This window comes from Chenopodium album, chromosome 4, assembly GCF_948465745.1.
Source record: "Chenopodium album chromosome 4, dcCheAlbu1.1, whole genome shotgun sequence".
Classification (NCBI taxonomy): Eukaryota; Viridiplantae; Streptophyta; class Magnoliopsida; order Caryophyllales; family Amaranthaceae; genus Chenopodium; species Chenopodium album.
This window is the reverse complement of record NC_137837.1, coordinates 26,974,473-26,991,874: the sequence shown is the minus strand read 5'-3', so window position 1 is coordinate 26,991,874 and position 17,402 is coordinate 26,974,473. Positions and strand designations below refer to the sequence as shown.

The following is a 17,402-nucleotide window of genomic DNA, read 5'->3' as shown; positions in this document are numbered from 1 at the left end:
TTAGTTGGGTAACATTAGTTGTCTAATTAAGGCTAAAAAACACATCAAAATAGCATTTCATAAAGTTTTAGGACGGGCTGGCCTCCGAAGAAAACCCGTAATCATAGAGAAATTGTATGGGGTAACCATCATCTCTCCCCATGGAAAGTGAAAAGTGTTGGTGGTATCCCACCAAAACTCCAACAATCCACGAAGGAAAGCCGACAGCGCAGTCTGACTCGACAAATCCCAAAGAGCCGCCAGGTGGGAGCTGATCCCTGAAAGCTCTAAAACCTCCTTTGCCACCTCGGGCAAACTCTCAAAACGACCACGTAGATCACCATAGGCGTATAGGCGCATGCTAGGCTCACTCTAAAAAAGGAAAGGAACAAAAGAGAGTAAAAAACTTGTTTTGAAGAAAAAAGAAAGAAAAAAAATGGAGGCGCAAAAGACTCACGATGCCGCGTCAACCCCTGATCAAGACGTGATGGTCTGGGTCCCACTTGAGGACCCTAGGGTCCTAGTTGGGAGGAGCCTCCCAAACCACATCCTCCTTGAGACAACAATCGGCTTCGACGCGTCGCTCCCGAACCTCCTCTCGAGGACGGGTCACCCTCGTTCGAGGGCAAACCGCCTCGTCAGGCACGGGATCTCCTAGAACCTCCTCATCATTAACAAATGGAGACGAGTCCATGCTATGAATGGACAAAGTTTCGTTATTTGTTTATTCTAAACTAAGCTAATATACATGTTTTGGACCCATTTCGGCATCATAACGCCTACTGAAAGGGCAAAACACAAAAATCGTATGTCACCCATGCTAGGGGGCTACGATACCTGTAGTTAAACTCAATAAATGGGGGCTTCTAACACCCATAAAAGCCATCCTATACCAATTTCAACTAAGCGTTCAAGAGATTATATTTCAAAATCTCAAAGAATCAACTATTCCTAGGCGAATAATAGTACCAATGATCCAATTATCGTCTACCAAACAATCTTGAAGTTCGAACATGGCAAAAAAAAGCAAAGTATACACTTCGCGCCAATTTTCTGATTGAAAATTTTTAAAACATTGTTTATGAAGATATAACTAGTTCTAATACTATAATTAATTCATAATCAATAAGTATAGCCAAAATGAGCAAGCAAAATAACAAGAAACAAACCAAATTCAAAGGAAAGTGCAAAAAACGTACTCAAACAAAGAATGCTCATACAAGGTTCAATACTTAGCCATTTTTCATGAAATTTGTTGCAAAACACTCCTTAAACATTGCATAATAACATGGAACAAACAATTTCAAGAATAATGGTCCAAAAAAAAACCCCCAAATTCGAAAATTGGGGTTTAATGATTCGAAAAATGCCCCAATTCCGCAAAAAACAAATAAATTTAAACAAAAAACTTACATTGGATTATGGCAAATGAGATGCCTTTGACTTCAAAATTCGCAAAAAATCGAGCTTTTTACAGAGAGAAAGGGACGAAAATGGGAAAGGAAGAAGAAGAAGAGATTAAAATGAAAATCGCGCTCAGCGATTTCTTTTTGCCGACTTAAATGTCGCGTGCAATTGAAACAGTTACGCGTGACAGACCAGCTTAACTCAGAACGATGCGCGCGCCTGGCCAGTGTGACCCACTGAGTTGCGCGCAGATACTGGTCACTAAAATGACCGGTATCCAGATTTTGATCCGTTTGATTATTTTCCAACGGTTTTTGCTAGTTATTAGACGTAATGGCGCACAAATTATCAAAATCTTTTTAAATCGCTTTGCATTTTGTAGTTTGTTTTCTTCTTTGATAGTATTTGCATCATTTTGCATGCACATCGTGCTTTGTGCCTTCCCTAAGCATACGTTTTGAACGTTTTTCGTAAAAGTGTCTTAAGACGTTCCGTGGTGGTACTTTACGTAAAAGCTCCCTAGACAGGTTTGTCATTTTACTGTACTAACGTTATAAATGTTCGACTGTTCTTTTTTTTTTTCACGTCCACAGCAAAAAGGAAGGCGTCATCATGTAGCGTAAAAATTCAAGGCATATCATACTGCGTAAAATTGTATGGCGTAGGTGTTGCGTAAAATTTCACTTCTTCCCCAAGCTTTGCGAGATCTACCTCTCGGAACTAAAAGGTAGAGAATTACTTTTCTTTAGGCATTAGCTCACGAGTCGACAGGCACGCCAAACCATTCAGGAACAGACACTTCTTGATTGGAAGCAAATATGGTACTTAGTGCGCTTACTAGCTTGCCGGATAGTTAGGGTGTCGTCCACCCCCTGTATAAAGAGCGACGAGATGATGTCGCACCTATGTAGTTGAAGACACCCATTTGTGTCTCCCCAAAACCAAACCCAGTGATGAATACCTTTCGCATTGAATCATAATCGAAAGAAGTGAAGGTGTGGAAAGTCTAGTGATGAGGATGTTTTTATTAAAATATCCCTTCTTTCTGGTTTTTGAAAATATTTATTTTCTTACCCTATTTATGAAAAATGTGCATTCCAATTTAGTTTGGTACATGATATGGGTCCAATAATAGTTTAGTTGGATGGGGCTTGAAAAGACCTTTACAACGATATATTATAAGCCCAATTCCGATGAATAATGAGGAAGTTATGACCAAAATACTAACCTAGGCCCGGTTTGGTTCTTTTATGCGGCCCAATGTTCTAGAGGAGGGCCTATTATTAATTATCATTCCTAAAGCTATTAGGATGGATTATAGTATTCTAGAATACTCTAAAAGGTTCTCTTAAATCCTAATGGAGTTAGGATTGATAATTATGTTTCAAAGAATTTGAAATTGAATAAATTTACTCCTTTTGAAAATCCTTTTTTTGTACGACATAGAATATGTTAAGATATTATTTTCGTGCCTCATAATCTTTATCAAAATCTTATATGGTTGGATATATATTGAAATTATTTTTCCAATGATATATTATAATATTAATTCCGATATATAACGAAAAAGATATGAATGGAATATGAAACTCTATCCAAAATTGACACCCTTTCACTATTTAGGCAATATCATTAAATATATAAAATATTTTAATCTGATTCTAATTGGGTTTAAAAGTATACTTCAAGAGCTTTCCAACGACATATTATATGCCTTATTTGGACTTCTGAATCAAAAGATATGATAAAAACAAAATCCGCAAAACTGTCTTGCAGAGCTGGACAACAGGCCTGTTGCGTGGCGACAGGGGCTTCTGTGGCAACAACGGCGTGTTTTATTCCTTTTCAAACTCTGATTTGTTTCTATCAATTTCGGACTATTTTATTATAAATAGGGTCCTTTGACCTCTGTTTTCATTCATCAATTCTTAACCAGAATTCTCTAATTCTTCTCTCTTTCTAAGCTAAAGCTTATTCTCTCTCTCTCTCTCTCTCTTTTTCTAGCCTAGCCTTTTACAAATACAATTTCTCATACATTGGCACTCGACACACCTAGGCAAATTCGAAGTTACCTTCGCCCTAGACGTTGGTTTGATATTTCTGAGGGTTTGGTCCCAAGTCTCTATTTCAATTATTTAATTTAATTCTTTAATTTAATTATTTCTCTTGAAGTTACTAACATGTGTATTTTTGTATTAGAAAGAGGTACGACGCATCCAAGTAAGTACTTTAATTATTAATTGATATTTTGATATAGAAATCATGCTTAGATTGTTATTTTGCTTCCTAGTATCATGTTTAGGTTAATAACTAAAAATTCCTAATATCAAGTATGATTTTTGTGATGCTTCTTATTTTCTTTCCTAATATCATGTTAGTATCATGTTAGGCCTAAAGATTTGATTTTTATTGTTTAGTGACGTGCTAGGGTTTTGTTATTAATTTTGTAAGTATCATGCCTAGGATCTTGTTATTATTATGATGCTTTAACATGATTATGTTTGTTATTATTATTGTTATGATTATGTTTCTTTATATTCATTATTTTTTATTGCTTGATCATGCCTTTTATGCATGTTTAAAGGGAATAGGTATTTGTAATCACACTTCATAAGATAATTAATAATCTTGTTTAGGGTTAATTTGATTATAATTCAAGTGATCGCCAATAATAGTTTTTTTTGTGCATTAATATTCAACCAATATAGATTAAACAGGTTTAGGGTAAACCTATTGATTGCATGTTAGTCAGAAAGCGCACATGAATACAAGAAGAATAAAGTAGAGACCTATTTTTAGGGCAGGTTATTTCTCTTTTAGATTGGATTTGTACCTCCATCCCCGAACACCAGTCATGGTTCCAAAACTATTGGAGTTAACAATCTCTTGGATCGTTAAGGGGTGTAACCTTCACCATGTGAACGGTTTACAAGTTTCTTAAACTTGTTAGCGACTCTTTTGCTCTAGCTTCCTTCCCTTTTGACGCCACCGTACTTTAGTGTATGATAACAGTGGGGTTCAAGTTTGGGGTAATGTTTGAAATATTCCCTACAGTAGTCACGTGCCCCCAGTCCTGAGACACATCCACTCATCTTGTGGACAAAACTGCTGAGAGAGTTGCCGATTTTGTTCTCTCTCACTGGATTTGGATATATGCCTCCAGTCCCGAGACAAGTATTTCTATCTTGTGGACATCGAGTATTGCGTTTTGACAAGCAAATTGTCAAGAACTCTATTCCGGCTGCGAAAGCCGAAATGTTTAGGCTGCGAAAGCTAAGAGGCTATGAAAGGCGAACAGCTGCAAAAGTCGAAACATTCTTTTTATCATCTTTTTAAATTGTTAAAATCAAGCTAAAGTTTCAAGGACTTATTGAGGGACTTTAGACCAACGATGACATGATTGGGAGAACATCATCCCCTTTTTAATCTTTTTTAAAGCGATCTCTTCTCAGGACATGACATCACCCAGAACGCCTTTACTTGTAAAAGCATTCTACAAATGAAAAGGATCATTCTAGATTTTTTAGCGCGTTAAGACACAGAAAATACTTTTTTTTAGCTTTAATAGGTACTTGTTTTTAACACTTAGCGAATCATGGATCGTTTCGACATCCTTAACATTTCCGAAAGAATCACTATTCTTTGAGAACTTCGCTGAATAAGTCTCGGATTTATTTCCTTGGCTACTTTGATCCTCGTCTATCCTAGACTCGATCAAAGTGGGGGCTAACTGTAGGCATCTAATTTTTGCCTCTCGTATCGATAGGAAGTGCAATGACGATAAATAAAACCATCTTCGTGTTGGATCGAAGTGAAGAGTGCTTATGGATTACCAGATAAACCACAAAAACATAAAAAGACTAGCCTAACCCAAAACAAATACAAAAAAGGTCCAATTAACTGAACCCGATCATAATTAGGTTTAGGCTCGTGCTTAAGACCCAATAATGACGGATTTAGAGGCGCCTAGGTTAAAATTAAAGCTGCCGCAGAAAAATCTGCGCGTATCTCAATGACTCACGCTGGTATGGCGCGCGCAACACCCAGCACAACTTCTAGAGATGCGCTCGCGGAAGATTTAGAATTTTATTACTACCTTCGTTACATATTAGTTGCAACTTTTGCCAAAACGGGTTGCTACACATTAGTTGCAACTTTCCATTTTTTTCCTTTTTTAGTAAATTTTTTTCAATAAAAGTACAAAAATACCCTTACTAAATATTTTGTAAACATAATTAGTTACCCAAATCAGATTTCATTAAATTCCTAATCTAACTTATTTAACATGATCATATTACCCAACTAAATAAACAATCATACAAAAATCATAACTTCCATCTTCATCTCCCACGAAAATAATCAGACCACCATTGCATCTTTACTGTTTCCGTCGCTGCGTCTTCCTATCACGATCTTCAACATCGTTGATGGTCATCATCACCGTCAGAGTCGGCGTCGCCTGCTCCGTTGTTCTTCCCTCTCTCTCTCTCTTCTGTTTTTTTTTTAACAATCATATAGATCTGTTGAATTGCGGTGTGGGTGGGCTAATTTGGGGTGGTTCGAGGCAGTTTTTGGGTGGATTAGGTTGAGTTAGGGTGATTTTGGTATGGTTCCGGGTGAGTGGGGGTAGTTTTGGGGCGATTCAAGGCGAGTGTGGGTGGTTTTGGTGGTGAGTGACGGACTGACGGTGGTTGTTCTGGGGTGGTTTTGGCGGAGAGGGTACAATTTTGAGGGGGTTTGAGTTGAGATGGGGTAGTTTTAATGTTGTTTGGGCTGGGAGATAGTGGTTTTGTTGTTGTTAAGGTGGAGAGGGAGTGGTTTTACTATTGTTCAAGTGTGTGTTGGTGGTTTCAGGATGGTTCGGGTTTAAATGGGGTGGTGTTTAGGTTGAAGTTGGTGGTTTCAGGTTTGTTGCTACAGTGGTGGACTGGTGGGCTCGGTGCTGCTGGTGATGGTTATTAATTGATTAGTTACACTCACTTTCTCTCTCTTACCTTTAATTTACTATCCTTTAATTCATTAATCAGCCATTATGAAATTTTGTCTTAAAATCCTTGTCGAGCTCAAAGTTGCAACTAATTCGAAATGAAGGTAGTAAAATATAGAATCAAATCTTACCATAAAACCGTGCGAAAGACATTCAGTTGCGCTGCCCATATCACCGCAACTAAATCACTTGCGCTGGGATTCCACGTGCAACTCACCCAGATGCTTGCGTCACCTGCTGCTGTAGAATGCTTAAAACCCTAATTGCACGCATTCCCTATAAATAGAGGCTTAATACAAGGCTTAAACACACATAAATTAACCTAAAATCCTGGCAGAAACTCTTGTGAACTTATGCTTCCAAACCCTCTTGTCCTAAACACTCACCCCTCTTAATCTTTGTTACTACGGTGGAGGTTCCCGAACAACTAGGAAGTTTATAAGTGTTCTAAACGGAGATCTAGCAAAGAGAAGTGGTAAATTCTCGAGCACTTAGATAAATCACAATTACTTTTCTTGTTTAAAAGAACTTTAATCAACAAAATAGTGTTGTTTGACCACTTTAAAAGAACATTTATTTAATTAATCGATTCCCCATAGTATCTTGTGTTAAATAAGATTAGGATTGAATAATTAATTGATTAGTTGATCACCTAAGCCAAGGCGAATCTTGTTTACTTTTGCTCCTTTCATGAATTTGAATTAAATAAAGAATAACGACTTTGCAATGTAATTCTTATGTGATTAATACTTGTAAATAAAATCAACTAACTTTAGGTATCGCGTTGCATATATTGTTTGGTGATGAAATTGTAAAAAGGAAGAGCTAGTAGAGGCCGCACTAGGGCTAGAATAGAGATTCTCCTTTAAAGGGAACGTTATTTTAGTATCCTCGCTCCCGAACTCATTTCTGGTTTATGTAGACCAATTTGGGCATGGGTAAACTTATGATTTGTGCTAAATATCCCATGAACTCCACATGGGAGAAAGGCAATAACGATGTTTATGGGTTTTCCCAAAACTCATTGGCGACTCCTACTTGTTTCTTACAAAAAAGCGTGATGATAGAATCAATTCTAATTCAAGGTCCCCCAAATAGTCAGGAATTTAAATCTTAATACACCCTAACAAGTGTAAAGTCTTAGGCTTTTAAATGGCCATGGGCATCTAAGGAAGGACCCCTTACGATGGGATCACCCTCCTTACAATAACAGAAGTAGAAATGAAAGATTAAGCTGCTTCAGAGTCAAATAAAGTGTTGACAGAGACAGAATGAATAGAAAAAGTACCAGTAACTACATTCGAGAACCTATCAGCTTCTCCCTTGCTCATCACAGACAAGCGCCCGGGAGTGTTGTTTCTTCCTTAGTAACCATTGTTGTTGTTTCTTGAGTTGTTGTTAGCGTTCCCAGATCTGTTGTTGTTGTTGTTGATACCATTCCTTAACTTCCCATTCTGACCATTCCCCTAATTCCCCTGGTTGTTGAAATTGTTGGGCCTCTGTTAGGTATTCCCACCATTCCCACCATTTCCTTGTTGCTTCTGTTTGGTGTAACACTCATATTCCCTGTGCCCCTTTTTGTTGCAAAACCAACAAGCCACCAAATTCCCATCATAGTCTCTCCCAGGGTGGTTTCTCCTACACCTCTTACAGTGGTAGGTTCTCTCTCCATTGTTAGCATTAGAAGAATTGCTAACATTTTGGTTACCCCTATCAAATGAATTACCATTCCTAGGCTTCTTAAAGTTACTCTGGTTCTCAGATTTCCCAATGTCTTTCCTTTCTTCCCAGCCTTAGCACTCTTACCTGTATCCTTAGAGTTTAGATGGTACAGGTGTGCAACTCTCTCATACACCTTATCAAGAGTCTTAAAAACCTTCCCAGCTAGGTCCTTGTATAACTGCTTGGTCAACCCCTACTCAAACCTCTGAGCGTTTAGTTCCTCAGTCGGTACAACCTCAGGAGCGAACCTAGAAAGGGTCATAAACTTATTATAATACTCATAGATTGACATTTCTCCCATTCCAGACTTATAAACTCCTGGGCCTTCTGTTTCAGGAATGGAGGGTAAAACTTGTCCCTTAAAGAGGTCTTAAACACTTCCCATCCAAAGTTAGGTTTGGCCCTAACGCTCACAGCTTTGTCCCTCCACCAGATATCAGCTTCGTCCTTAAGGTACATAGCGGCCTGGTCCACTTTCGTACCCTCAAGACTGTTGAGTGCCACAAACAGTTTGTTGAACTCTCGAATCCAGCTTTCTAGGAAGGTAGGGTCAGCACCACCCTTAAAAACTTGTGGCCTAACTTGGGCCAGCTTCTTAAACATCTCTGCTTGGGGGTCGTCTTGGTCTCCTCGATTTTGGTTCAGATTTTCAGCCAACAAACGAATAGCATTAGCTAAGGCAACGTTTTCAGCCATTCTAGTTCTATGCCTGAAATAGAATAAATATACACTCCATTTTAAATAAAATTCAAATACCATCCACACATATTTATTTAATCACAATATTACATTTTAGCACATAAATTAGTTCAAAAGGGTACCTTCTAATTGCACCCCTTTGTACCAAGCAAAATCATACAATATAAACACGATTCATACGCAGGATTAAATGAAGTTAAGAAAATAATTCCCCATCCCCACCAATCCTACTAAATTTAATCATAGACAAAGAAATTATTCCCAAAATTATATGATCCCAAAAATTTAACTTGTTCTTACTCACGAATAAAAGTAAAATGAAGCTCTTAAAATAAAATAACAACTCTTATTATAACTTAAATAAAGGTATCAATCCCAAATAATAACTCTGTAGCTCTGGCTACTTATTAAAATTCAATATCTAAATAAAACTATAATGAGGTTCTAATAACTATTATTAATGGCAAATGCCTTATTCATACTAACTCCACCCAAACAAATATAGTCCTCAAGGAATAACATTGTCGTTTTTGTCTTTCTCCTCACTGTAAGTATTAACATTAAAATCAGAATCATTTTCTTCAACTGAGTCTTCAATAATTATTGCCTTGTAAAGCGGATTCAGATTTTTAGTAGCTCTCTTCCCAGCATTTGGATCTTCAGGTGGTGGTTGTAGCCATTCAAGATCATCTTCATTAGGAAATTTAATAAGAGTATACTCGTGAAAAATTCTATTGTAGGTTTTAATCTTATGCTTTTTATTCTTTGTTGTCTTAAACTCATATATGCTCTCGCAATCCTCTTCATCAGGTTGAGATGGTGTAATAATTCTTTCCATAGCCTCTATAGTATCTTCACTTTGAGTATCATTCTCATCCTCAGACACGACTATAGGGTTGCTCATAGTACCATTCATGCTTTCAGAGGTGATTACTGAGTCGCTCATCTCCTTTCTACGTCAACCCAACGCAACGAACATTCAAAAAGCATAACACAAGCACATCACAAAAATAAATCATTTAGAACACCAATTTCAACATGTCAAATAAAAAAAATAAACACTTCATGTGATAATTAAATGGAAAGATATGTATGAAATATGCATGCATTCCCTTCTTAAGTCTACCCAAAGCTCACCAAGTAGACACAAAAAACTTCAAAATGATTTTTAATAAAATGGTTTAAGACATACTTAGTTTCGAAAAAAAAAAGAAAAGTATTTTAGCCTTTAAATTCATAATCTTCAACCATTAACTATGCGCCTAAGACATACTAAGGTAATTGTCTTTAGTGGTAATTAAATCTAACCTAAGCTCTCAGATACTACTTTAAATCTAACCTAAGCTCCCACATATTACCACCTACCTTTTATCGAATTCTCTTACAATAACAGTTACCATACAAGCATCAAGATGGCACCTTTCGAAGCGTTGTATGGAAGGAAGTGCAAAAGCTTAGTGTGCTAGAATGATTATGTGAATGGGTTACTTTGGGAACAGAGTTTATTGAAGATATGGTGAGCAAGGTGAGACTGATTCAGTCACGAATCAAAGCAGCACAAGATAGGCAAAAGAGCTATGCCGACTTGAAGAGAAGGGAGGATGAGTTTAGTGTTGGGGACAAGGTCTTCCTAATGGTTTCTCCAACAAAAGGCGTGATGCGATTCGGCAAGAAAAGGAAGCTTAGTGCTAAGTATGTGGGTCCGTATGAAAATCTCCAACGTGTGGGGAAAGTGGCTTAGGAATTGGCTTTGCCAATGGAGTTCGAGAAAATGCATGATGTGTTCCACGTTTCCCAATTAAAGAAGTATGTGCCTAGTAAAACCCATGTGTTGCAACCAGTAACTATTCAACTAGATGAGTCTCTAACTTATGAAGAAAGACTAGTCAAAATCCTAGATCACAAGGTGCGTAGTACTAGAACCAAAGATGTGAAGGTAGTGAAGGTCCTTTGGTCGAACCAAGAGTATGAAGAGGCTACTTGGGAGGCCGAGGAAGAGATGAGGAACAAGTATCCCGAGTTATTTGACGAGGTGAGTTACGTGGGCGTAACTCTTTTCTTTTAAGGGAGGTAGAATGCGATGTAATTTTGCGCTTTTACCTCAACTATGCTATTTATTGCTTGAGTTTCCATGCTTTTGCTTATTATTATGCATTATTATTGTGTTTACACACAATAAAAGTATGTAAAATTTGGCCAAGTATGAGTTCATTGAGTACAAAGTTTAGTTTGTTGAATACAAATGTTGAGGATCAAGCAATTTAAAGCAATAAAAAACATAAAAGTTTTAATGGTTTGGAAAAATTATGGTTTTTGCGTTAAGTTTCGAGGGCAAAACTTTTTTTTAAGAGGGGTAGATTGTAATTACCCATATTTTTAATATATTTATTTATTATTTATACAAATATTTTTTTTATTTTAATTTTATAATATGAATTATTTTATACAAAAATAATAAGATTTTACTACTAGTAAGCTAAACCATTAAGTTTTAGTCTAATTTATAACCATTTTTTAAGTTACTAGCCCAAAAAATTAATGCCTATTCAAGCCCAAATTACAAGTCCATACTCCTAATAAGATCAGGAAAATAAAACCCCGAAACCCTCACTTCTCTTCTCCTCTTTCACGTAAAGCACAAAAAAAAACAACACCTCACGAAGCTGCTGCCCAGCCGGCGTCTGCACCACCGCCCCCCTTCACCAGACGCCGCTGCGCCACCAGCAGCCACCTAGTACAGCCGCCCCTTCTTTCTCCCTCCTTCCTCACTTATCTTTGTTTATTTATTTGTTTAAAGTTTCAATCTTTAATTAAACTTTGTTCTAAATTATTATTATTATGGTTTAATAATATATTTAGATTATAAATCATTATAAATTTATGAGTTTTGACATGTTTAATTTATTATATAAATTTTCAGATTTGTGTATGTATAAAAATTTAGGGTTTAACACTAGTAGAAAAATTGCTATTTGTAACGCCCTATTAGTAACTAGCATACATTATGTTAGTTACTACAAGAGTATTAGTAACTAACTTAGATAGTGCAAGTTACAAATAAATTTATATTACTAACTGACATAAGCTTGGCCAGTTACAAATAATAGGTCAAAGATAGGTTGACCAACTATTAGTAATGGGCATATAAAAAGTTAGTTACAAATAGTAGGTCAAACTTTATTGACCTTTTTATTTGGTAATGGGCTTTATTAAGGTTGGTTACTAATTCTACTTACTTTCCTAGCACGCAGGACTCATTGTTAGTAGTTACCATCCAGTTACCACTCGCTGTATTCTTTTTCCCCATTTTCACTAACGCGCAAATTATCTCACTTCTCTGAAACTGCTCTAAAGTGAAAGCTCCTAAAAAACTCCTCTAAAGCTTCTCCAAAACTCATTCATCAAAAAATATTGTCAAGGTATGCTCTCGATCTCAGCCTAATTTATGTATTTTTTTTTTATTATTTCAATAATTTGAAGTGATTATTTGAAAAAAAAAAAAGAATTCTAGGGTTTGTTCTTTTGTTTGTTAATTTAATTTAATAATGATTTTGGGGTTGTATCACTTTCTAGTTGCAAATTCGGGTTTTATTGTAAACTAAAATTAATTAAAGAACATCACTCTGAACAGCTGGTGGGCGAGAGTTTCGAGCGCAAGAGAAATCGGGGCTTGAAAATCCTAAATCAGTGGCTTGTTGAACAATTTGGCAATTTGCAGGGTTGGAAGTTTCGATATGGCTATTCAATTCAGGGAATCTTTGATTATGATATATTATGTGTTTGTTTTTTTATCCTTCTATGAGAGAATTTACAATTTGATTATCAATATTTTTAGAGAAACAAAATTAACTACAGGAACAAGCTTTTTATTATAGAATCTCAGATTTAATAAAATGCACTAGCTATTAAGAATGCAAGTTACTTGTATAGTTGCATATAGAAATTGGAAATTGCTCATGCTTTGTTAATTTTTTGTTATAATTATGAACTTATGTTAGACCAGTAATGTTCCCGTTTCTATTTCGAGTAGAAAAGTCAATCCATGAGTGCTGCAGTAGGTTTATTTTTGTGCTTAATTAGTATAGTGTCACCTTGATTGAAGCTCGCCTTTTTCACCCTTCCGAGATGATTCTAGAACTATCAAGGTCTTCTCTCTTCATTACTTAATTCACTGTTTCTTCTATAATAAAGCATTTTCATACTCATATTATTTCTTCTATTAATACAGCTTTACTATATGAAAGGGATAAACTTTCTCAACTTTAGTTTGATCATTTAAAATCACTTGTTGATATTGGTGATATACTTGGCGCAACTGATACTTTGAAAAGAACTCAAAAAGGTCTAATTTCACCCTCCTCATTCAATTTCTATCATTGCAATTCATCCTTGTACTAAATTTCTTTATTTGGATTGCATAATTATGTGAGAGAATGCCATCAAAATTTAGTCCTCATTATTGCTTACACATTAAAGTAGGCCCTCATTTTATGAATTTCAAAAGTTATGCACCAGGTTTTCGATAAAATTAAAATCTTTATAGAAAAATATTTTGTGAATGTTAGAGTTTATACTTTGTCTTATAATGTTTGAATTGCTTCTTTTTTTTTTTGTTAGTTTGTTAGTTCGTTAGGTTATTTGCTTCTTGAATTTTTCAGATTGTATAATTGGTTGTTTTTATATGTTTAGTTGTACCTGTGGCTGTATCAAAAGACCAATGAAACTTGTTGAACAAAGTCTTGGGGTTGTTATTGCAATAAGCCTTGCGGTTAACCATATAAAAGCAGTAAGTTGTTCCTCACCCCTATTGCATTTAGTCACATATACATCCTTAGAGCTTGGAATTTATGTGATTATACAATATAAAAATGTTTATACAATTGGAATTTGAATCTATATCTCTATATGATTTTTGTCAACAAACTGATTTTGATTGATGTAAGTGTATATGTAGAAGGTTTAGGGGAATTATAATGGCCAACCTGCCCCCTCTTTTTTCTTATGTTGGTGCGAGTTCTAATCCTAAGATATTGGAACCGTACCCCTCCCCCCCCCCCTCAAAATGTTCATCTCCTCTTGCATTAATGTATAGTGCCGCAAGATGTTGTTGCTTCGTAGCTTTTACTCTTCCAGAGGATATTGTAGGCCATTCTAAACTGGCATGCTTTCTTGTTTGCTAAATATTGCCAAGTATAACATAATAATGCAATTGTATCAGTATTATGTTTGAATAGGTTTTTTTTCCTAGAAATGTGTGCCATACCTCATGACTTTATGTATATTGTATAGCCTTTAATGATGTATCCTTGAGTACTAGAGTGGACTGGATGAATATAAGAATTTTCTTATACAATTAAGCCACTTTAAAATGATGTGATTGTTTAATTAATTACTTTATTTAATTATTTATTTATTTATGATATTAAGTAGTTGAACATATTTGTTGTTTCCATTTCTTATTCCCTATTTCCCTTGGTAGGAGAATGCTCTATTGTATCTTGCAATCTTGCATGGCAAGTAGAGGATATAATGGTTATCCTTTGTAAAACAAGTATATGAAAATTATTATTTTTAGGCTTTTTACAAGATCTTTAGAAAGTTCTTTGGGACATGTATTTGTATGGTCTCTTGTTTGGATAAATTTTTATTTGAACAATGCTAAATCTATGTATAGCACAAGTCAAGTGATATGATCTTTTAGTACAGCTTCTATAGAGTAAATTGTACTATGACAATTGTGTATTGTTACAATTTTTTTTATGAAACATACCCTAAATAGTTTTCCAAGGTCTAAACATCATTATTATACTCAATCTGTATTCTGTAATTGCTGCTCTCATTTCTAATTAAGTCATTGCTACCTGTTGGCTCTCTTGCTGTTGTCGTTGCTGCCTATGTTGTTGTTGGTGATGCTGCTTTAATGGGTACTGTTAATTATGCTACGATTTTACAATTAATATTAATCTAAAATAAAACAATCTGAGAATTTCTTATATAAATAAAAAAACTAAGCGATACACTTTTGTTTTATTAGTGTCAAGCTCCCTAATACTATTTGTCAATGTCATTTTCTAGTTTGTAGCATTATCATATATAATATTAGTATTAGAATTTTATAGATTAGTTAATTTCATACTTATTAAATTAGATTAATTTAACGAGGTTATAATCATATAGTTTTATCAATATATGTTTACTGACATGATTAATTTCTTTCGTCTAAAAGACACAGATTAACCGAAATTCCTAATCCTATATTGCATTGGTTTCCTTTGTTTTGCAGGAATTTTACTATAAATTTGACATCTATTTTTCCTTCTTGTAATTAGTAGGAAAGTGAGATGATGGTATCATTTGATACTTTGTGCTCTATATTATGAGGTTAGATCCCATCATTTTGAGCATTTACTTTTATAGTTAAATGTTGCATCTTCCTTAGCTATTTCTATAATTTTCTCTTAGTAAGGTGAATGCCCTTGGAGTTGGGTTCTATTTCTGCTTATGGCAATAGCTCTAGGTAGAACTTATTATCTATCGTCTTTATTGGGTGCATTTGGGTGATTTCCCCCATCCCACCCAACTAGATTAATTAGTTTCATTCTATTGTTCCTTGCATGTATCATGAATTGTTAAACCTATTTCTATTCACATAGCATTTAGACACTCTTAATACTCAATGCCTTGTAATCTTCTCAAGATTAAATAAGTTAAGAAATCCATTATCACTACTTGAGTAAGTTAAAACTTTTATCATTTGAACCTTTTAAGATATCTCAAGAGCTCATATTCTAGAAATTATTTAAGATTAGTCTTTGTGATAATAGTTTGGCAGGTTGGTTTTGGATGCAGGTTTAAATATTATTTTAAGCTTATTCTACAAGCACTTTTAAAAGGGTGAACGACTTAAGAGAGGATGATTTCTACAAGAAGTTCTCGGATTGTTATGTTTTAGAAATCACAATGCTCTATTTTGTTTGGTTCTAATCATATCTTATCACTCTGTTCTTTTAGGATGACATACATGTCCTTTGTAGTTGAAAGTTGGTGATATATTTGTAATTTACAAGAACATCATGTTCTATATTGTATAATTGATGATGTAATGTCGATTAAATTGGGCCTTACGTGGTTTAGATTAATATTTATTGTATTTATTATAAAAGTTGGGTTAATAATTTATGGTGCTTCACAAAAAAAAAAAAAAGAGTAGAATGGGTGGTGGCAGTAGTTACATTTTCAAGCACATTTTCGAGCCATGACTGGTAGTTCGGGGATGAAGGTACAAATCCAACCTAAAAGAGATTGAACCTGCCCTAATAATAGACCTCTACTTTATTCTGATCGTATTCATGTGCGCTTTTTGACTAACATGCAATCAATAGGATTAACATTAAACCTGTTTATCTATGTTGGTTGAATATTAATGCACAAATAAAACTATCATGTGCGATCACTTGAATTATAATCATATTAACCCTAAACAAGATCATTAATTATCTTATTAAGCGTGATTACAAGTACCAATTCCCTTTAAACATGCATAAAAGGCGTGATCAAGCAATAACAATAAATATAATCAAGCAACATAATAATTATCAAACAATCATAATTATAATAATAATCATAATTAAAATAATCATGTCAACGCTAAAGCATAATAATAGCAAGACCCTAGACAAGATACTAACAAGATTAATAACAAACCCTAGCATGTCACTAAACAGTACAGATCAAGTATTTAGCCCTAACATGATACTAACAATCATAAATATTAGAAAGGATATAAAAGACATCATACTTTTAATCATACTTGATATTAGCATTTTTCAGTTGTTACCCTAAACATGATACTAGGAAGATCAAAATACCCTAACATGACGCTAGGAATCACAACCTTAGCATGATATCTACATCATAATATCAATAAAAACCATTAAAGCACTTACTTAGATGCCTCGTACCTCTTTCTAATGACAAAATACACACGTTAGTAACTTCAAGGAAAATAATAAAACAACAATTAAATTAAATAATTGAAAGAGAGATTTGGGACCAAACCCTCAGAAATTAAAACCTTTCACGTCTAGGGCGAAGGCAACTTCGAACAATTCTAGGTGTTTCTAGGTCTTGTGAATGCGGAATTTTGTATAAATGTTGGTTTAGAAAAGAGAGAGAAAGAAAGCTTTAACTTCGAGAGAGAAGAGATTTAAAGAATTGGTGAGTGTAGATGATTAAAAACGGAGTTTTTAGGAGGCTATTTATAGAGAAAATCAGCCAAAAAGATAAAACAAACAAATTAGAGTTTTGAAGTTAGTGCCAGACGCTGACATTAGCGCTGAGCGCTAACGCTAGCGCCAGGCGCTAATGACTGGCGTTAGGCGATAATCAATTTTTTTACGCGATTTCTAAATTCAGATAAAATTTGTCCGTATAGGAGTATAAAATCGTATTTTCCTTAAAAACACTCTTTTATTCTGATTAAAACTCCAAAAAGTCAACAAAAGTCAATTTATCAATGCTTATTGAATTAGAAATGAAAAGAACCTTCTAGAAGAATCTAGAAGACTAAAACTATTCCTTATTGCATTAGGAATGATAAATTCATATT

General features: G+C 34.9%; 1 long non-coding RNA gene across 1 annotated transcript; it reads left to right on the top strand.

The window, feature by feature from the left end:
* The first annotated feature begins 12,076 nt into the window (after window positions 1-12,076).
* Window positions 12,077-15,971, top strand: LOC145626883 (uncharacterized). Its single transcript, XR_014111135.1, has 3 exons — window positions 12,077-12,213; window positions 15,078-15,175; window positions 15,644-15,971. It is a non-coding gene; the product is annotated as an uncharacterized LOC145626883 (long non-coding RNA).
* The last annotated feature ends 1,431 nt before the right edge of the window (window positions 15,972-17,402 follow it).